The sequence below is a fragment of the Lissotriton helveticus genome, chromosome 4_1 (assembly GCF_964261635.1).
Source record: "Lissotriton helveticus chromosome 4_1, aLisHel1.1, whole genome shotgun sequence".
Classification (NCBI taxonomy): Eukaryota; Metazoa; Chordata; class Amphibia; order Caudata; family Salamandridae; genus Lissotriton; species Lissotriton helveticus.
This window is the reverse complement of record NC_136063.1, coordinates 580,193,066-580,215,475: the sequence shown is the minus strand read 5'-3', so window position 1 is coordinate 580,215,475 and position 22,410 is coordinate 580,193,066. Positions and strand designations below refer to the sequence as shown.

Sequence of the window (22,410 nt, the reverse complement as noted above, 5' to 3'; positions counted from 1 at the left end):
GCTCCACGCTTGCTAGGCTTTTCTCCACCGCCCTAAGCCATGGTATATGATTGGCTCGCTCGCTTTTTAGGCAATCCGAAATAATATCACGGGTCAAAGAAGCCGCTGAATTCAGCCATATTTTCAGCCAGAACAGGGCGGGTCTAGATCTTATGAAGTCCTCTATGTACGGGAGATTCAGTTCTCGATGGCACACAAAAGTTGGGGCAGAAATAACCCCCCCAAAAACCTTCCTGCAAAATCTATTCTCCTCGATCTGTATATTAATGCAGTTCGAGTATCCCCACACCTCAGCACCATAGGTTCCTGTGGGTAAACATTGGGTCCTATAGATTTGTAGCAGTGGTGTAATAACCTCTGCATGTTTAGGTTGACGGAGGGAGGTTATTGAATTAATAGCTTTGCCAATTTGTTTCTTCCCAGGGTAACGTGAGGTTGCCATGAATCAGAATCAGAGAACAACAAGCCTAGATAAGGCAAAGTGCATGTGCTTTTAAAAACATTATCCCCTTTCAAAATTTGTTTAATTTTATGTTTTTCGGGGTCACAACACATTATAAATGATTTATTAAAATTTGTACAAAGACCAAGATCTGCCATATACGTGACAAATCCTGAGATTAGGGTACGCAGTGCATTGGGTGTGCGGCCCATAAGGACCGCATCGTCCGCATAAAGAAGGACGGGAAGTGGTCTACCATTAACATGCGGAACATCACTTGTTAGTTTACACATGGTACTACTTAATTCATTTATATACAAAATAAAAAGCAAGGGGGCCAGAACACAGCCCTGTCTGACCCCCCTGCCAATTAAAATATCACCGGAGACTTCACCATCATTATTCAAGCAAACACATGCTCTCAGATCACTATGTAGGTGGGCCAAAAAATAAACCAAGGATTCATCTAAACCATAATTCAACAAAACATACCAATAACGAGAGCGGTTAATAAAATCAAAGGCAGAACTTAAATCCATAAAACCTAAATACAAAGGGGATTTTTTGGCAATGGTATATTTAGCCATTAATAGGTTTAAATTTAGGCATTGCTCCACAGTACCCACATTGTTTCTAAAGCCCAGCTGACATGGGTGTAAAATAGCACCATCCTCTGCCCAAGTTCTACTCCTGTTGAAGATGACCCTACCTAAGATCTTCAAGGTGTTATCTATTAAAGATATCGGACGATAACATCCGGGGTTCAATCTATCGCCTTTTTTGAAGATAGGCACGATAATGCTATTTGACCATGTTGCTGGGACTGGAGTATGTGATAGGTTATTGAAGATGTTACACAATAATGGGGCCCAGAAGTCAGGTTCTGATTTAATTTGGTCGATGGATAGACCATCGGGCCCTGGAGCTTTGTTCCCCGCACTTTCTGAGATGGCATCTTCCACCTCCATTATGGTGATGTTCAGTTTAGTTAGGGGGGGGGAACAACACCTACGGTGATGGGTGGTGCCTCATAGATTGTAGAAAAATGGTCCACCCACACATCCCCTGGTATGTTACAATTTATGGGGGAGATATTTGTTCCCATTGATCTTAAGTTCTTAACTTCGCTCCAGAACCCGGTGACATCTCTCAACGACGCTGTGCGCACCAGGGAATCCCAATGCTCTTTTAGTAATTCCTCTGATCTTATTTTTAGGGTGCGCTTATAGCTAGATCTCAATCTCCTCACCACAGACTGGTCCCGTGGATCCGCAGTGAGGGCTGCCCTTAGTTCCTGGTTTGCTTTGAAGCATGAGGTGTCGAACCACCTTGGTTGTTTATAGTTGGTGGCTAAAGCTGGTTTTGAAATCTCCTTTTTTATAGCCTTACAGAGACATGTGAAGGCCTCAACAATTTCAGGTCCGGAACTATCGGTGGATAGACAAACAGACACCAGTAAGGGGCACCTTTTGATGGTACGCGTTAAAACCCCCTTATTATCTACCACCCTGAGTTTGTCTGTTGATGCCGTTAAATTTTGGGCCCCAATTTCCCTATGATTCCCCTGTTTTTTGATGGATTTAAGACTAATTAAAATCGGGTAGTGATCGCTATATGGAACACTGGCAACTTCAGCCTTTAGTAAGAGGTCCCCTAGCAAAGATGATACGAATATATAGTCTATTGTTGTAGAACTCCCACGCCCTACATAAGTGGCCTCATTAATGGGCAGTTTTTCAATTTTTACTCCAGCCATAATGTTGACCCAAATAGATAGACCCCCACTAGGTCGGCCCATACCCGGGGAAGGTACAGTTTGGTTGTAACAACTGTACCCTTCTTGGAGCAGAGGACTGGTACACCAGGTTTCCTGGAGCATTAGGACATCAAAGTTGCTAACCCAATCTATCCACTCCTTAATTTTCGTTTTTTGCGTTAAGACCGGCAATGTTCCAACTCAAAATGGTCAGGTCATCCGAAGGTATGGGGTGATAGTACCCTGTGGGGATATTAGGTGTTTAGATGGTAACACAGATTCTGTTGGCCCATTTGGCACCATTACAATGGGGCAGGTTGGCAATTTTACCACAGGGTCAGTTACATTCAACTGATCGCTAGCTACTATATCCGAGGGGATGGGTGATGGTAGTCAGTCCAAGGTGTCCAACTCAGATAGTACACTATATCTATTGAATAATGGATATGGTGGAGGAGCTTGTCTAAATGATCTCTGTGGGGGCCTATAAAAGTAGCCCAGTGAGAGAGGGGTTATGACAGTTGTTGGGCCAGGTTAGGTGTTATTGTTGCTAAGTATGTGTTTGGCTGTGCCAGGGTGACGGAAATTAATTACAATGCAATCCCCGCTAATGTTCTTAAACAGGGGACCGACCCAACTTACTCGACGTGCTGACAGTATTTCGTTCGAGATGTCGTGACCTACCCCTTTATGTTTACACAGCCAATCAATGCATTTGTTATTCAACTGGACCCACGACTCCCCTTGGCCATCCTTAAGTGCTGGTGCGCCTGCTAGGATTAGAACATAAGGACATGCATCTAGGGGTAGGTGAAGGGAACGTCCCTGGGATTTTGTGGGCCTAATAGCAGCAGCTTGTCCCTTATCGGAGTCAATATTAGTTGGTACTCCAGATTTAGTGGTGGCTGGGGTAGAACCACCCTTAGATGTGCCACCAACCGTACTGATGGAAGAGAAGGGCCCGGTTGCCACTACCGAGGTGTGCTGTGGTTTCGTGGCAGTTTGGGTTTTCCCAGCGGTGTCATTCCTAAGTGCAGCATTAGGTGTTGGTATACTACTGCTAACAATATTGGCTTCTCCACCCATGATGACCTTACTAGCGGACTCCAGGTCTTTCAATAGGCGATTGCCCCTCATTTGATCAAGGCTAATCACCCCTTTCCTTTTTGCGTCTTCCTTTTTTACAAGATTTTCCAGTCTTTTAAAAATAGTATTAAACTGTTTCATCATTTGACTTTCCATTTGTTTAAAAATAGTGTCAACAATAGTCTCAATGAGATTTCTGTTAGTCGTTGGTTGGGTAGTACTTTCGACCAACGACTCAGTCTGTGTACAGGCGGAAATATAACCCTCTTTTAAGAAAGTTTTTGGGGATGCGACTGAAACCACATCATCATGTTGCGTAGACTCGTTGATGTCAGTGCCAATCCCTGGTGGTTGATTATTCCCTTTAGACCACAGACTTTGTGGGGTAGGCTGGCTCTTATTGCGAGGTGGTTGTTTCCTCTTATTCACTATTAATTTTGAGGAGCCTCTTTTGCTTTTTTCACCTCCAGACTTGTTACTCTGGGTCGAGGGAACAGTGATAGTTTGTGCAACAGGGTCAGGCAAACAGTCAATTATGATAGTAGAACTATTACCCCCCGGCAGCGGCACCGACAAATTGCCAGGCGGGGTAGGTTTCAAAACTGTAACCACAGGTGAGAGCGGAAGAACAATATTGGGGTTTGCTTGTGATAGTTCTGGGTGTATATTTGCAAGACCCATTGACATTCTCCTCTCAGTGTCGGCGATTTCATTTGTTACCATATTGAAAGCATTTTCCAACATGCTTTCAAAGGAAGGCGGGAGAACTAAAGATCCCTCAGGTGCCTGTGGCACAGTGCTAATATTGCGTTTCACCATTATGAATTTTATTGTTACGGGCTCACCTTTTGTGACTGCTTAGAGGGGTGGCCCGCCCGACCACTGTTGACCTCTGAGGGCCTAAGAGGGACCGCCCTTTGCCCGGGCTTCGCCCGGCGTCCCGCGAGGCGGGGCTTACTCCGCTTTTATGCGCCTCCTGGCGCGGTCTGGTGATGCGTGAGCCACAGGGGTTGCTGGGAGTCGTGGTCCCCAGCCTGCACTCCGCTCGGCGGTCGCGCTGGCAAGGTGGTGGGACCAGCGAGACGGCGGGAGGCAGGCAGGGGGTTCCCATGTCAAAGAAACCGGCAGCAAACACCCAGGAAGAGCGTGGACAGGTCAGAGAGGTTCCCCCACTTTCACTGCACTACACATTTTCCACAACTTAGTGCTCCTACGTAGTTCCGCATGTCGCAGCACGCTTCAATCCGAAGGCGGACCCCAATGATGACGCATTCCACCTAGAGGAAAGCCTGGTGGGTGAGGGGACTCTAGAAAATAATTTTTCTTTCTGGAAAGAGGACTTTCATACATGTTCAATGAAAACCCTGTTCTTCCCCACGGTTAGGTTTTTATTCTGGTATTCCAGATTTTGTGTAACTTCATTCAGTTAGGAGGTTGAACCTAACCTCATATCTCTATCTCCCTTCATCTTTTGTGTTGCAGTTGTGAACCATTCGTCTAGTCCTGAAGGCCTTCCTGCCATCAAGGGATGCAGGCGCAGGGTTTTATTGACAAAACCACCGCCATGTGATATTACACCAAGCAGGGTGGAGTGGGTCCTGTGCTCTGTGCCGGAAGGCTCTACACCAGGGTATTTTCCTGATCTAATGGAGACGTCCTTTGTTTTCTTTCTGCGCCATCAGTGCAAATCTGGACGAGCTACCTCTGTAGGTTTTTGACTGCCTTTTTCAACTTGTTGATGTATCTAGAGCAGTCTTTCTCCCAGTCTGCCTTAGGGAAGTCTCCTAAGAAACCTGTGGGTTTTAAGCCCTGTGAAGCCTGTCACAGGCAAATGTATGTTACAGACCCCCACTTGGTTTGCTTGTGGTGCCAGAGCCATACCAAAACTTCAAGGCCTGTCCTGACTGTCGTGCGATGAACCCCAAAGCAGTCCGTGAGTGCACCCTGAGCTCCTGGTCACTCAGCACTGAATGACTCCATACTGCTCTTGGTCACCGTCCCTGTCGCGTGGAAGAAGCGGGGCACACTGAGTTATTCCTGTAGTCTGAAAGATCAAACTCTTCTGTAAGTCCCACAAGAAGTTGACCAGGAAGTCAAAAAAGCTCTTGCACTTCACCAGTCCAAGTCATTGGACGAGGTGTAGGAACAGCGCCACAAATCTAGGTCCCCCTCCCACACTTCTACTGCAGATCCTGAGTCTGTCTGCTCTGCGCCTCTCAGAATTTTCCAGAACTGTAACAACCGCTGCCCAATTGATAAAGTTCTGTGAGGATAATTACCTCTTCTTAGGGCGCGAGCTAGCCCCTCTGAGCACATTCAGGCCCAATGGGTTGGAAAGGTGCCCCAACTTAGTACCTGCCGGCAGGTTTGCCGTTTGCACCGGTCGGGCCCTGGTGCGGACTGACTCCTGTCGTGAATCCACGACCATCACCAGAGTCTGGTTCAGTGGCTCTGTTCCCGGCAGCGCCACCACCCCTCCCCCGCACCAACCTCATTGTAATTCTTGACTCTGATACAGAGCCGGGCCGTCATCGTCCGACGGTGTCTCGGGCGCCAAGACCCTCAGAATCGGAGAGAGTGCCTCCATTATTCAACAGGGCCTTTGAGGGATGTGTTTGGGGTAGATCTGAGGATCATATGGTTACCCTGACTTCATTGAGGAGCCCTTGACCATGGATAATTGTTTTGAGGAAGTGGCTGATGCCAATGGTCTGGACACTGGCCGAGTCTCTCCTCCTAGTGTGGCAACATAGGGAGCGTTTTCTTTTGCCACTGCGATGTGGAGGGCAGTTGAGGTTCTGGACCTTACATTGCCCTTGGTGGCTGTCAAGACTAGTGTCTTGACCGAAATGCTTAAACCCAGGGTATACACCACAGAACCTTTACTGCCCTTATAGGAAGTCCTCACTGATGTCCTTCTTGTGGCCTAGGCTAAGCCCTGCACAGAAGCTCCTGTGCACAGGACAGTCGCTCCCCGCTGCCACGGATCCAGCTTTCCTCACGCAGCACCCCACTCCTGAGAGCCTGGCCATGCAGACCTCAAGCTCCAAGGTTAACACTTTTGCGTTCCCTACCACGTCAATGAATGGGGAATTCAAGAGGCTGCACACCTTTGTCAAGATGATTTTCTTTGCAACAGGCTTGCACTGTTATCAGTAAACACCGAATGGCTAACAGCCCAGTGCACCCACACAGTGCGGGACTCAGTCACACAAGTGCTTCTCATGGTCTCGGAGGAAGCCTGAGCCATCCTGACCCAGGATATTTCAGATGGCAGTGATGCAGCAAAGTTCATGATACGCTGTGGATTGGATATGACAGACTCGCAGGATAGAATGATTGTATCATCTATGGTGTTCCAGCAATAAGACTGGCTACGGTCAACTGGCGTCTCGAGTCCATCCAGGCATCCTTATGAACATGCCCTTAGAAGGTCCTCACCTGTTCAGCGATAAGGTATATTCAAAGACAGCAGGGCCAGTGGCGGTCTTTCGTGACTTTCCAAGGCCCCATGCCAGCCTCATTCTGCCTATTGCAGCGTGGCCATTTTCATCCGGGTACCCAGGCTACCTTGTCCTTTTGTGGCCACGGACACAGCTCCCACAAGCCTCTTGGGACCCAGAGCCAGAGATCTGTCCAGTACAATACCCCCCACGTAGACCTCTTAACCCCTTTAAAATGCCCTTTCAACATTTTGAGCAACTAGTTGGTGTAGGCTCCAGCACCACCAGCCCTGCTGGCAGTTTATAGCCGCGGATAAGTGGGTGCTCAACATTTTTCACCAGAGTACACCCTTCAATTCACGGAAATCCCGATAACCATGCCACCATCCTCAGATCTACTGACGGAGGATCATCTCTCCCTGTTGCATCAGGAATTACAGGCCAAAGGGGCCGTCAGAAGTGGGTCATGGCTGTTATTTCTGCCACTTTCTGGTGCCGAAGAAGGACGGAAGCCTCCGTTCCTATTGTAAATCCTCACCCTCTCAACTACTTCCTGAAGAAGGAGAAATTCAGATTGCTCATGATAGCTCAGGTACTGTCTGCCCTACATTCCTTAGACTGGATGGTACTGCTGGAACTGCAGAACATGTATTTCCATATGCACCTCCTGCTGCCCCGCAGATGTTATCTGAAATTCATGGTGGGTCACAAGCACTTTCAGTTCACTGTGCTTACCTCCTTAGCAGCGCCCCTCTGGTGTTCACAAAAGTGATAGCGGTAGTTGCTGCGGAGGTCAGGGGTTCCAGTTTTCCCATACCTTGAACACTGGCTGTTGAAGGCGGGCCCACCCCAGGCAGTCATCACCTACGTCCTGACTACGGCCGGACTCCTGCATTCACTGGGGATCGCTGGAGTTCAGTATAAAGGTACCAAAGTCACACCTGGCTTAATCTCAGATGCTTCCTTCCATCTGAGCTATTTTGGACACAGTGCAGTTCTGTGCCTATCCACCGAAGCAGCAAATTAAGGATATTCAGGCTATGATACCGATGTTTCAGCCTCTATCCTGGATTTCATTGAGAATGACTGAGGCTGCTGGTTCTCTTGACCTCCTGCAATCCTATTGGTGAAGCATGCCCGCTGGCATATACAGGCGGTGCTGTGTCTCCTGAGTACCAATGAGTGCAGCATCCGGAGAATCTCCCTGATGTAGTCCATATATCCCTTCCCCAACCAGATCTCTCTGTAGGGACAGATGTATCACTTCTAGATTGGGACGGCCATCTAAGAGAGGTGCAGATCAGAGGACTCTTGTCTCCTGTTGAGTCTCAGCTTCACATCAACTAGTTGGAGTTGAGAGCGATTTGATTGGCATTGAAGACCTTCATCCCCTCTACGAAGGGAAGAGTGGTTCAGGTGTTCACGGACAGAAACACCTCTGTGTAGTACTGCAACTAACAGGGCGGGGTGGAGTCGTGAAGCCTGTGCCAGGAGACTTTGCACCTCTGGACATGGCTGGAATGTCAGGACATTTTCTTGGTCATGCAGGGTCTCTGAATGACAGGGCAGACCCTCGAGCTATCGACTCGAGGGTCACGAATGCCATCTACAACCAGAGGTGGTGCAAGGTCTCTTCCACGACTGGGGAGAACCTTGGTTAGATCTATTCGCTAATGCTGAGTATGCACAATGTCAGCACCTCTGCATTGGAGTTTCCAAAACGGCTTTCACTCGGAGACTCATTTGGTCTTGAGTGGGGTTTAGGACTACTGTACTCCTTCCTGCTGATACCATTCCTGCCCCGAGTTCTAAAAAAGGTCCGGATGGACCAGGTCTAAGTCATCCTAGTGGTTTCAGACTGGGCCAGTGGAGTATGGTATCCCAAACTCCTGAGCATGAGCATCAGTCTTTCAATCAGGCTCCCAGTACGGAAGGATCCTCTGTCCCAGCAACAGTGCATGGTCGTCCGCCCAAATTTGCGTAATCTACACCTTCATGTGTGGGGATTGAGCAGCAGAACTAACTGTGTTTGATCTGCCTCCTGAAGAGGTGGATGTCATCCTTGTTGCCTTTCCACGCATTCATTTTATGCTGGTCACTGGGACACATTTGTGGCCTGATGTAGCACTATTAAAACTAATCCTTCATAAGTAAATCTGTCTGACGTTATTTTGTTTGGTGTATGTTTCGCCCAGCATTCCCTTGCAGTAGTCACTATCCAACATTTAATTATCTGCCATTTAGGCCTTTCTAAGTATACTGGACCAACCATCCATGTTTAAATCATCTGTTGTGATAAGTTTTTCTAAAGGATTGAAACACATGTTCCCTCCTAAATTGTTTGTGATGCCACAGTGGGATCTTATCTTGGTCTTGACTTTTCTCATGAGTGCATCCTTCGAGTCGTTGCAAAGTTGTTCATTGCACCACCTGGCTTAAAAACTGTTTTCCTTGTTGTATTTATGTCCATTCGTCATATAATTGAACTCCTGTAACAACTGGTACAACCTCCATACACCACTTTTTCCCTATACAAGCTTGCTGAAAATCATGACCCTTTCACATCCTTTGCTTCTCTTTACCCCTCAGAAGAGAAGGAGATGCTTCATCAACTGGACCCCATAAATGTTTTAAGCTTTTACATTCATCATACCAAGGAACACTAGAAGTTGATCCTGTGAAGGTGGATAGTCCTGTACATGAAGATCTACTGCGCATTGGGCCAAGAAGCAGCCCCCGGAAGGTCTGAGAGCCCTTTTTAGGTCTCGGAACTGCGAACAGATTGCGAAGCAATCTGTCGTTCCGAGACTCTATTGTGATCATTCTCGGTTTCAAGGAGTCAAGGGAGACAGACAAGTGAGGTGCACGCGCAACCTTGGAACTGGGATCAGGTCGCGCGCGCCTCCTGTCTCCCATGGCTCCTTGGAAGCACACAGACACGCACGCACACACACACACACATACAGCCCCCCCCCCCGCCGCGCACACACACATACAGCCCCCCTCGCCGCCGCCAGTGCGCATACACACACAGAACCCCCCCTTACACACACAAATCTCCTACCTCGTCTCGGCTTGTCATCGCGCTGCCTTGCCCCCGCTCCTCTGGTGCGCGCGCACCACTGGTTTCTATTCCCGCGTCGGCCGGTTTCGATTCCGTGCTCGTGCTTGTTAAATATGTTGCTGCATAGGTAATGTTTTTAAATAGGCACATAGTTCAAGACAGGGAAGGGAAGAGAAGATTTTGCTCTGGAAGGAAGGGAAAAATATGAAATATGACAACTGTGAGAGGCATTCACAATATGCGCTGGGGTTGCTATGCTGGGTGAACAGACCCCTCCCTCTTGGATAAGCGGTTACATCAGCCAGGATTAGCCGCTCGCCACATTGAAGAGGGACCTGTACAGTCATGCCAGCGCAACTGAGAGGTGTTTGCATATAATACGTGGAGGAGGCCCCCAGACAACCCGGGCACCCTTCATTCAACAGCTGGACATAGCCAGGCTTGGTAGTAGGGGGGTGAGGTGGGAGGAAGGGGTTGTCGCTTGACAGAATGTCAGGCAGAAAGAAAACACACCTTTAAACTTTAAGCAGTTTTTTTTAAAGTCACAGATTCCAAATCATAAGCCCCGAGCTGAAGAAGGGATATTTAGGAGGCAAATAAAAACATTACCACGTTTTAGGCATCGATGTAGCTCCACCCCCGGTCGAGAAGTCAGTTCAAGGCCAAGTGCGTGAAGAGTGCGCGAATGAATGAAGCTTCGGGTTTCGTCATCACACACTGGTGCAATCCGCCTAAACGTGACCTTCACACGCGCGTACTCGCGTGCAGCCTTCGACGGATCGATTGCAGAGAACCTGCTGCCAGCACCGCCGGTTACTTCCGCCTCGGCTGGAGCTGACGTCCGTACATTGCTCAGGATCCTCGCGCTGCTCGCTGCTATAAGAAGCTCTGCTCATAATGACCCCCGACCTCCTCCTCCCTCTGTGCTGAAGGGAGCACTTCCTACACGAGCAAGCTGCAGCTTGCCATAGGCTGCAAGGGCGGAGCAGTGCTATTATATGCATCCTTCCTCACGCCACGGGAGGCAAAATTCAGCGCTCTCTTTTTTTTGTTCAATAACTTTATTGGTCATAAAAGAGAAGATTTTCACATTGAATGTTTATTCACAGCTACTCGAACCTAGCCAATCTTGTTTCTCCTTTGCATTCTGTCGCACTTGCACTTATTTCTTTCTTACCTTCTTTCATTCTTGCCATCTTTTTCTTGCCTTGTTTCTTTATTGACTTTATTCGCTTTTTCTTTTCTTCTTTCTTTCTTTTTGCTTTTCTCTTTCTTCTCTTCTTTTGTTCTTTTTTTTCTGCTTATTTCATTTTTCCTTTCCTTCCTTATCCCTTCATTTGTTCCTTCTTTCTTTCATTCTTGCTTTCTTTTTTCTTCTTTCCATCTTCTTTTCTTTTTTGTCTTCTTTCCTATTTTCCTTCGTTTTCCTTTCCTTATTTCTTTCTTTTTAATCTAATTTCTTTTCCTTGTTCCTTTCTTTCTAGCCTTCCTTTTTCCTTTCTTTCTTTGTTTTTTTCTTCTTTCCTTCTGTCTTTTTTGCCTTCTTTCATTCTTTCTTCCCTGCTGCCCTTCTGTCTTTTCTTACTTTGTTTACCTTCTTTCCTATTTTCTTTCCATTTTTTTCTCCCTTCTCAATTTCTTTCTTTTACGCCTTCTTTCATTGTTTTCTTTTCTTTTTTTTGTGCCTTCTTTCCTCTTTTCTTTTCTTTTCTTTCCTTCCTCCCTACTTTCTGGCCTTCTTTAACTTTTGCCTCCTTTCCCTTTCTCCTTCCTTCCTTCTGTCTATTTGCATTCTTTGCTCTTTCTTTATTTCTTCCCTTCCTTCCTTCTCTCCTTTTTTATTATTTCCCTTTTTCCTTTGCCTTCTACCTACTTTTCTTGTTTCTTTGTATTAAGGCTTCTTTCTTTCTTGTTTGCCGTCTTTCCTTATTTCTTTTTTTATTCCATCTTTCTTTCCTACTTTCTTTTTTGCCTACTTTCCTTTTTCTTCCCTTCCTTCTTTCTTTCCTTCTTTCTTTAATGTTTGCTCCTTTCCTTGTTTTTTCTTTTTTACCTTCTTTCCATTTCCTTTTAATATTCCCTTTTTCTTTCCCTCTTTTATTTTGTATTCCTTTTTAGGTCTCGGCTAGCCGCGCGAAGCGCGTCTCCGCCGAGCCCCTTTTGTCGGCATGTGTGCTTCCCAGGAGACAGTCCTGGCCGCGCGCATCGCCTTGGAGGCGATTTGAAAGTGGCACGCGCCGACTGGCACGCGCCGCGCTCGGCCTGGCTGTCTCCTGGGAAGCGCAAACATACCCAGGCACACCTCCCCCTGCACGCATGCGCCCACACACACACACGAGCGGAGACAGACACACAGACAGATACACTCCCCCCCTCCCCCCGCCGTCGCACACAGAGACACACACACAGGAGCGAACATACACGCGCACACACACTCACACACACGAGCGCCCCCCAAGGCCCACTTACCGCCAATGCAGTGTGTTCTGTCACCTCCGCGGGGCTCTCCCTCAGGCATGGGAGCCCCGCATCACGCACTGCTCTTGACCAGGAACTCCGTGGGTGCGGGCTTCGCGCACAAGACGGAAGTCCCGCCCCCACGCTAGGTTTCGTTTTGGAATGCGCGCGCAGATCGCATCTCGCCTGATCTCGCAGATCATCTCGCCTGATCCCCAACAGAAACCGACAGCGCAGGGGTTAATCGCAAGCTTGATTTTATGTACAAATAGTTCCTTCCTGCTGGCGATTTATTTTATTAGTTTAGGTGTTCTATATGATTGTTTTACCAAGCCGCCTAGTTCTAAACACCATTTAATTAAGAAAAATCTGACATGGAAAACAGGGTTATGTCCCACTGGGAAAACGGAATCACAAATACAAAATTGAACCTCAGTATTGCAAAATAAATGCTTGTTTACAAATGTCGCCAGGAGAGGGTCCGAGATGTGCGTAGTCTGCTTCATGTTCGCAAGTATTTTGCCGATTTCTTCCCGGACATGGTTGAATTAATTATTTTTCAGTTGCAGGGAGTTGAGGTAAGAGAACTATGTTGATGATGGGGAGAGCTGTGTTGATGAAGGAGGGAGATAGGCTAAATGTGGCAGAGAGGTTTTGGGAGGGCCTTTCCGCAGAGGACATCCTTGGTGCCGTGTTTCAGGGTGGGAGGCTCAACATTTTTTTGCAAGTGGAGTGCGTCTTTAGACCGTGTATGTGGTATTGTCACGTTATCCCTGTCAATATTTTCTGTGACTTATGATATGCTGTGTGCATGTTGTTTTTAATGTTTCCATGTAAACACTGACCGAGAACACTACAGAAACACTGAACAGACTTGAACTGTAAAACAGCGAAAAGGTGATGGGTAGTCTCAGCCACTGATAATAGCTTGGGCCTCAGTCCAGTCCATCGCCGTTTTCCCTCAGCATCACTCCAGACAAAGGGGCAACATATGCACATTACATTTGTCCTTACTTCACTATGAACAGTCCGTCCTGGTCTGCCAGGCCATGGTATCTCTTGCCAGAAACACAGCAATCTATTGTGTCCCAGTCACTACTAACTCTCGAACAGAGAATGCTATGAGTGTGGATCTCAGAAATGAATATCGAGGCAGGGGTTCCTTGAAGCTAAGCAAGAAGCACACTAAACATTGATTAAGAGAATGTACTGGAATTTGACAGGAAACCCCCTGACACTAGCAGGAATCTACTAAAACTAGGATGGGAATCCATTGACTAAGAGATAGGATGGAAGACTTTGGCACTCAAAGAGAGGAAGGCAAATACTGGAACAGGGAATCCGGGTCATGCTCTCCATGTTCTTCTATTTTTACTTGCAGTCACTATAGAGAGTATCCTCAGGCTGTGGTTTACAGTTCCATTCCTGCTCCGATGACGCCTGAATCTGGTTCAGAAACTGGATGGGTGGTGGAGGGGGCGAGAGAGGATTTTTAGTAACTACTGGCGCGTTCTCTTGAAATTGTGTCCTGGATGCTCAAGAGTTGGCTGAAACTCAGTATATCTAAAATGAATTTATCATTTATGGGACACCTGTAAACCCCTTCCAACTTTTCTCCCACCATGTATGTTTGGTGATATACATTTGTAGCAGTGCCTACCTCTTTCAACGAGCTGCAAGTGTCTGTGGCGTCAAAGAAATATTTTTTCTGCTTGACTGACAATTCTTGCCAACTTCATCCCAGCCAGACACAGATCAGTTCTTACTGACTCTTTAGTTAATTCTTGCTTGGAATATTGTATAGCTTTATACCCAAGCTTCTTCAGGTCCACCTAGCAATCGGTCCAGAGGAAAAGTGATCTTGCGTTCTAAGCCTGCATAAAATTTGGAGAATATGTGAGGCTGATTTGTATGTTATCCTGCACTATGACATCATGAAAAGAGAAGCGAGTTTGTAATTAAAAGTCCACTTGTTACTGATGAAGCGCCATGCGTTCCTAGTAAAGAGTGTTTATGATAGAAAGTTAACCAACACATAACAAAAAAATGTGCCATTTACAATGCCAATAGCTCTAACTTTTGCAAAGGCGAGACCGTTGCATTGTAAGTGCAGAGTAGTGAGTGCAGAGCAGTGAGTAGTGAGTGCAGAGTAGTGAGTAGTGAGTGCAGAGTAGTGAGTGCAGAGTAGTGAGTAGTGAGTGCAGAGTAGTGAGTGCAGAGTAGTGAGTGCAGAGTAGTGAGTAGTGAGTGCAGAGTAGTGAGTGCAGAGTAGTGAGTGCAGAGTAGTGAGTAGTGAGTGCAGAGTAGTGAGTGCAAAGTAGTGAGTAGTGAGTGCAAAGTAGTGAGTGCAGAGTACTGAGTGCAGAGTACTGAGTGCAGAGTACTGAGTGCAGAGTACTGAGTGCAGAGTACTGAGTGCATAGTAGTGAGTGCATAGTAGTGAGTGCAGAGTAGTGAGTGCAGAGTAGTGAGTGCAGAGCAGTGAGTGCAGAGTAGTGAGTAGTGAGTGCAAAGTAGTGAGTAGTGAGTGCAGAGTAGTGAGTGCAAAGTAGTGAGTGCAGAGTAGTGAGTGCAGAGTAGTGAGTGCAGAGTAGTGAGTGCAGAGTAGTGAGTGCAGAGTAGTGAGTGCAGAGTAGTGAGTGCAGAGTAGTGGGTGCAGAGTAGTGGGTGCAGAGTAGTGGGTGCAGAGTAGTGAGTGCAGAGTAGTGGGTGCAGAGTAGTGAGTAGTGAGTGCAGAGTAGTGAGTGCAGAGTAGTGAGTGCAGAGTAGTGAGCTGCCTCAAGTGAAGTACTCTGGTACCCAAGGATGACTAGCAAACAATATTATTCACAATGTTGCTTACTATTCAGCAACATTTGACAGTTTGCAAATCATCTTTATACAACAATTCAGAGTTTGATAACAAATTAATGTAACACATTGTAATATACAATGCCAATAGCTCAAACTTTAATGCTGCGAGACCTATTGCATTGTAAATGCTTGTTTACTAGGTCTAGGACTGCTACTACTATATTGGCTTGTGGAGTGCCTTTCCTTGACAACTGCCAGGCTGCAATGTGGGCATCAGTGCATTTCTTCTTGAAGCACTACTGCCTTGATTGCCCAGTCTGGCAGAAAGAACATTTCACCCATCCGCTCTGAATCCAGTCCACGCACAGTGTACCTGGGGAGGTACTGATTTGGTATCTGTTCTAAGGTGAGGAATCTGCAGTTTGAAATATCCATCATAATAACAAATTACTTGCCTTTAGTGCAGATTTTTTTAGGTAGATACTCTGTCTAATCTCGGACTCCTCAGTTCCATCCGATCTCCAGAAACTGTGCAGTAGGCTTTTTTGTTTTTTAACCTCTGAAGGGGTCCCAAGATGGTATTAACAATGGTGCCAATTGTTCACGCTCCACGTCTGGGGCTTGGTAAGGGAAAGTCAAGAAACTGAGGTCACACTTATATGCAACTATGCTTCATCACTTTCTGGCTGGTACGGAGCTGCACAGCACCACCTAGTTGCGTACAGGAGCACTGCTAAGAAAAGTGTCCAGATCTAGTCTGGGGAGTATTCCAAGTTGAGGAATCCGCAGTTATAGAGTATCCACCTGAAAAATCGATACCGGATGTTAGTAACTTGTCCTTCAGGGTTGGGTAAGCCCTATGCAATTAATTGAACTGGATATATTTAAAACGTGTGCTGAGGACCTTATGTACATCGTCAAGTCCTTTCTTACTTTCTCTATCCTCCAAATATCCCACTAAATCTGTCTCCTATTTCTCCTTCAGGAGTGCTATCATGCATGTAGAGAGTGCATGGAGTGACTTCTATAGCCAAGTCTCAGCTTTCTATCCATTTCCTATTATGAATATCAATTGCACCACTTCATGTGTCTTAGCTCCCTCGTTTGAGGGGCCCACAGCTATTCATGGAATGCACAATGGAACCTTCCAGTAAATCTGTCTTATGAGGAGGGCATCCTTTTTCATCATTTCATCTAGAGTCCTTAACTCCCCAGCCAAATTGCAGTATCCTAAAGATGTTACCTATGCCTTCATCCAGGATGGCAGCTTGTTGGCTTTGAAGAATCCCCTGGCTCTCTGCAGGCCTACCAATGGTAGTGAAGGGGTGGTACATTTTCATCAATTTAGTCCTCCGTTTGCATCTCCTTCTGCATTGTTATGCAGCAAATAACCTCAAGCCCAAATAATATTAAACTTACGCTACTAAAATAAAGCCTTACAGAACATAAACTGCCGAAGGTAGATGTGTATTCTATAATAAAAGAACTTAAATATATTAATTTCATGTATAAATATTTTTTTAACAATAGTAAAAAATAGCCACCCTTACTAACATTGTTTATTTAGTTTAAATAGTAGCAAACTTGGTTAAAATATGTTTGTAAATTATTTAAATGCCTTTTACATTTAAAAAAAAAATAAGCTGACATTTTTTGTTTATTTTTCTAAATTAAGTGCACTACATGTTCATTTTTTTCTTTTTTCAATAATCAATAAGGATACCTCAGGCTAGGAAATAATTCCTCTGAGCATTCTGTTGAAAGACTGCGCCTGATGCCCTAAATTACAGGGAGGTGCATTAATAATCAGGAATTTGATTGATTTTGTGTCTGAATAAATCGGACGCCTTAATTCTGTGGGGGATATTTGCCAATTGGTTAGTAAGTGCAAAACATGATAATTCTGACCAAAGGAAGAAAGAGTAAATGAGAATTAGTGGATAGGATTGGAGTTTGATGCATTGGACTAGAGAAAGCCGTACGTCTGCAAAACACACCTATTAGCTGTAGCGATCAAAGATATGAACAGTGTTTTTGTTGGATCAAGCACATTGGTGTTAAACAATGAATGTTCATATCATTCATCATAAAGATTTTAATTGTATGAATCGTTGTTTCTGTAATGATTTTGCCTCCGGCTTTTTATTGATTGTTTTAAACCATATATTTAGCTCTACACACACTCACACTCACACTCACACTCACTCTCACTCTCACTCTCTCTCTCTCTCTCTACCTCCTCCCTCTCACTCTGCCATAATGAGTGAATGGCACTTCGAAGCTTGCTGATAATAGTGCATTTATTAAACAAGTGCCATGAGCATCATTTATATGTATTATGCAAAAAAGCATGCTGGAGACCCGGTGCAGTTCCCAAGTTTTAGGTACAGAGCTTTATATGGGCCACTCCACAACACCACGGGTACTCTGAATTTGCTCACCTCAAATGTCTGTTTTTCTAGCAGAGTTTTTAAGCATAGTATTAGCAGAGTGCCATCCGTGCCAAGCTAGAAAAGAGACAAAGTCCTGTTTGCTATTTTTTCAGCAAAGTTTTAGGCAGTGCCATCCACTGAGCTGAAAAATGACAAAAGCCTTTTACCATTTGAGGCACAGTAAAGGATCAACACAGTGCCATCAACATCAATCTAGAAAAGTGACAAAGCCGTTTGCCATTTTTGCAGCAAAATCCATAAGCATGGTATTACACAGTGTCATTCATGCCGAGCTGAAATATGACAAATGCCTTTTACCATTCCAAGCACAGTATTACAGCTTTGCATTTTAAAAAAATCACCTAAGCCAACCTGGAATGAATAAAAGCAACTTCTGACACGTTATTTTGCTCTTCTTAGAGGCCGTCAGAGAGGCGTAGCTATGTCTGTGCACAAAGGACCACCCAGTATAAGTCAAGACAATGCTGTTTCAGGCTTAAAGTGCTGTATAAATCATGCAAAAAGGAAAGCAGGGGAACTCTTTGTAGTTCCCAAGTTTTAGACGGAGAGCAGCTCCTTTAAATTCTCCTTGTTTCTCGTCTTCCCACAATTTGCTGGGTCGCTCACACGTTTACTATTAAATAGTGTATTTATTTGTGTATGAGATATCCTCCACTGTGGCTGGGGTCTTTGCACAGAAAAGATAGGGGAGGCAGAGGCGAAGATTTGTATATTGTAATTGTGTACTACTTTCATACTACATAATGCCACTTGCGTATCTGTTACTTTTGTAGTATGTACCTAGTTCTACTGGAGATCTACTTTATTTACTATAAAATGCAGTTTGTGACTTGGCCCCTATGTCTACAAGTCTCTAAAAATATTACTAAGAATGATGCTCTGTAACTGATAGTAAATCTTGTACGTCAAGGTAAATCCCCCAGCCGGTTGTTCAAACTGGTTTTTTTCTTTATTTTCTACACCTTCTAGGAATACTTTGAATTACTTGCTAACACTGGTATTGATTAATGTAAATTTGTTTTCAGTGGGTTATTTTGCTTCTATGTCCCACCTTCTTGTGTCTTGCTTCTCCCCTGGAGTATTGGTCTAGTGATGCTTTTGGTTGGCCATCCAACAGGTTGTTCGTGTCCCACTAAAGCCCCACCACATTGGCTCCTCTGCTGGTGGTTTGTTTCTCTTTGTGAATCACTTTGTAAAGACTTCGTAATTTACTGCTTGTTTTTGGTAGACACAGGGAGATTAAGTGATTTGCCCAGAATCACAGGGTGCTGAGCTGATGCCAAGACGCACACCTAGTTCCCAAGCTCCAAAGTCGGCAGCTCTGACCATTATGCCAAATCCCCACACATTGAGGCTGCGGTGGGAAACAGAGCTTTATCAATGTATTTAAAAGGTTTTTATGGACATACTTATTATGCTATTGTTTAGGAAGTGTCTGCTCCTAAATCATGTTTTATGGGCTGAGCGGAGAGAAGATTTTTTTTTCAGGTCACCGGCGAGCTCAACTGTATTACAGTGATACACAAACCCACCAAGCTATCTTAGTTTTGCATTAATCTGCTCTATTTAGCATGCCCGTGCTGCAGCAGCACTCTTTGTGCGCCCCATTTCTGTCATTAAAAAAATGCTCAATAAGTTTACTAACTGCATTAAAATCTCGCTCCCTGGACAAAAGCAAACCCTCGACCATAACACTGTCATAAATCCACACAATTCCCAACCATAATCATTACCCTTCCCCCTCCTGGAGAAAAGTGCACATGGCAAAGCCTTTCCTGGAGTGGTGAGGGGCTTGTCACCCTTTGATGTGAGAAATGGGGCGTGGGTGACATCGGCTGGCTGAGAATGTAGGGAATTCTTGGCTGGGTTCCAGGCTGTGCTACAAATCCCCCAGGACGATCCAACCATCTGCATATGTCGACATGCTGGACATGGGGCGCCTTACAGAATTCTGCCCGCCTGCTTTTTGTAGACCCCTCCCACCCCCCCCAACTCCTTTCCCGAAGTCCCAGTTAAGATTCTCATTACTGTGGTAAAGGACAGATACGGGGACTGGAAAATATGTTGCAACCCTCCAGAGGTGATACGATAGATGCAGATAGCTTCAGACGGGGGGGGGGGGGGGGGGTTGTAGGTGATCAGTGGAAATCAGGCTTCTTCTGTGCTGTTTGTCATGTAGGGGTGTTGCAACACAGCCAACGTAAGAGTGGACCGGATGCCTAGTTCATCCTGGATCTTTGTAAACATCTTTAATGATCCCGTGTGAAAGGTCAGCTTTGATATGTTTGATGCATTTTTAACTGTTTCTTCAAGGAAAAGTTCATCAACGTTAGATGATAAAACTGTTGCACCCGCCCATCCTTCTACCCATGTTTATAGGGCTCAACGCCACTATGGTTTGCCCCAAGCTTTTGTCTCCCAATAAGTTGCATTTTGGGTCTTATTGTTTGGGTTTTGGACAAGGGACAAACAAGACTACAGTATCTGATAGAATGGAGTTGAGCATATCAGTGTAGGAATGACTCACAGTTAATTAGCTGATCTTGAAGATGACCATGTGCTGTGGTGATTGCCCAAAGATTTTCCTTCAGTGTAGCAACCATAAATTGCATTTGGCTCACCACATAGCACCAGCTACATGTCTGCCCTGCTGCCAGTTCACTGACAGAGGTTTCACACCTGGTAGGCAGAGATGACTCTGCTGCTTAGCATGAAGCTGTGCCTCTGTAACTGTGCTGCTCCTGCTTTCCAGCTGTATTTTTGCGCCTTCGGCATGTGTTTCTGGTCTACATCCAATGTTAAACTCTCAGGTAGTGTGTAAGTGATGTGGTTGGCTTGTTCCCTGGTTTTCTATGTACCCTGGTTTGTTTTTGCTAACTGTTCATTGCCTGACTCCAAAGGTGAATCTTAACAAACACACCTTTGGTACTGACAGAATCTCCAGGTATTCACAGGAAGCTGTTAGGGTAGACGCTGGTGCAGTCCCAGTTAGTTTTTGGAAGGCCGCGGCTGCATGTGAGAGAATGGGTTTCCAGCTTTATTATCTATTGGCACTACTCAGGCAACAGGCAGCTGCTGGAGAAGACTCTTCTAAACAAACTGGCTACTGCGTCATTGTGCAATTGGGCGCACAGGCCTCTCACCTGTCCAGGCACACATGGGGTGGGTTAAAAATGCAGCCCATTTGGTTCCCCGACTCCCAACTATTAATGTTCCTTACCCTGGCACCCACTGAGCCGCTTTCAAGATAGCTTGTTAGTCTGCTTGTGCAGATCTACAGCCATTGAATCTAAGTTCTTTCCTGCTTCAGGGATGGAGCGTGCTGGGCTTTGTAGCATCTCACCTACTTCAATCCTGAGAATGTGGTTTGCGTTTGCAATCCTTCAACCTTCTGTAGTGCGTAACGTGCTGTGAATATATGCTCATATTCCAAATTTTGTGATTATTGAGCTTGATTAAGCCACAAAGGTAAGGAATATGGTCCGTTATTACAAGAAGTTGGTTCAAAAGACCTTTATTAACCCTCAAACCCGTTGATTTTCATATCATTTTGAGCTTGTGATCAATGTCAGTTCGGTGGCTCTGTACCACTCGACAGTTCTAACCAAACTGACACTTGCTTGCTTGAGGTCCAGGATTTGCAAAATCAATATGGTGATGGAAAAGAAAGCTTAAATTAATATTAATCACTGGTGATTGCTCTCAGCAGCATTCCAGACTGTTGTCTTTCACCCACTGTGTCATTCTACACAAAGATCTGCCTTGCGCAGATCAGTTTTGGTCCTGCTCCAATAGGAACAGTCCGTCCCGAACTGCCAGCCTAGGTCTCCTCTGGAGAGAACACAGCAACCCCAGACTTGTTTCGACCTACTTAGCGATAGAATGGGATGCGGCTTTGTTAATTACCAGTGGCGGATATTAATTCCAGTATTCCATCCATCACTTTTTTGTATACTTAAATGAGATCCAGGATTTGCAGACTCTATACAAGAAGGTATTGAGTGTGCAGGTGAGTACTATGGGACTGCAGCAAGTGCCTTATTTTCCGAGCACCACACAAGCACTTCTAGAGTCCTTAAGGATGCTAGCAATCTTTCTCATTCGTGAAGGAATGATAATGCAAGAACAGATGAGATAACAGGCTCTCTATTTCTGGCGTTGTATTGCACTGTATTGAAATTGCATTCAGATTCCTATCGCGATGGAGTGGATGTCTAAGTATTACCTGATCTCTGTATCTCAAAAAGGCAGTGCATGGACCGCACGCGCCTTTCTCAGTAGCAGTGCTAAGGAATGGATGGGCACCATAGTTCTTTTATGGAGAAATGCATTGGGGTAGTGACAGTATGTTTCTTCCAAACGGAAGCCCCTTAAGTGGAACAGTCCAATTTATTTTCAGAACTGAAGAGCATGACATGTGATGATCCAGTACACTAAGGCCAGTAATGCTTTAAGATGGATAGTATCACCTCTTTTTTATGTGACTGCATTGTGTAATGAGGGAGTAATTGTACTCTGCCGAACCTTTGTGACTTTTGAACTGCATAGTTCACTAGGGTGACATTTGGACTCCGCGGGTCCTCAGTTTAATGCTAGACACAGCATGTTTTTGCATGTCTTTGCCGCTTTGGGTCGGATGGTTCCTAGATCTTAAATGTGGTAGTGACCTTGTGATTGAACCGTACTCCAGAGAACACTTGCTCTGTTGTCACCGGTTATTCAAACTGTCCGAATGGAGTTTGCACTGTCGAATAACTTTAATCTTTTAGGATGCAGACTCCATTTTGGCCAATACCTATGAGGAACTGTCCCGTAGAGCTACAACCACTTCTCTCTGACCCTCTATCTCTGTCCTTCTCTCTCTACTCTACTCATCTCGCTTGCCTTCAGGCATAAGCCCCTTACCTCAGTGTCTC

At 45.5% G+C, this 22,410-nt stretch overlaps 1 protein-coding gene across 7 annotated transcripts in view; it reads left to right on the top strand.

Moving 5' to 3' along the window:
* The window catches only part of CSPP1 (centrosome and spindle pole associated protein 1), a 1,229,219-nt gene that overhangs the window by 616,456 nt on the left and 590,353 nt on the right, over window positions 1-22,410 (top strand). The gene's annotated exons all lie outside the window — the stretch shown is intronic.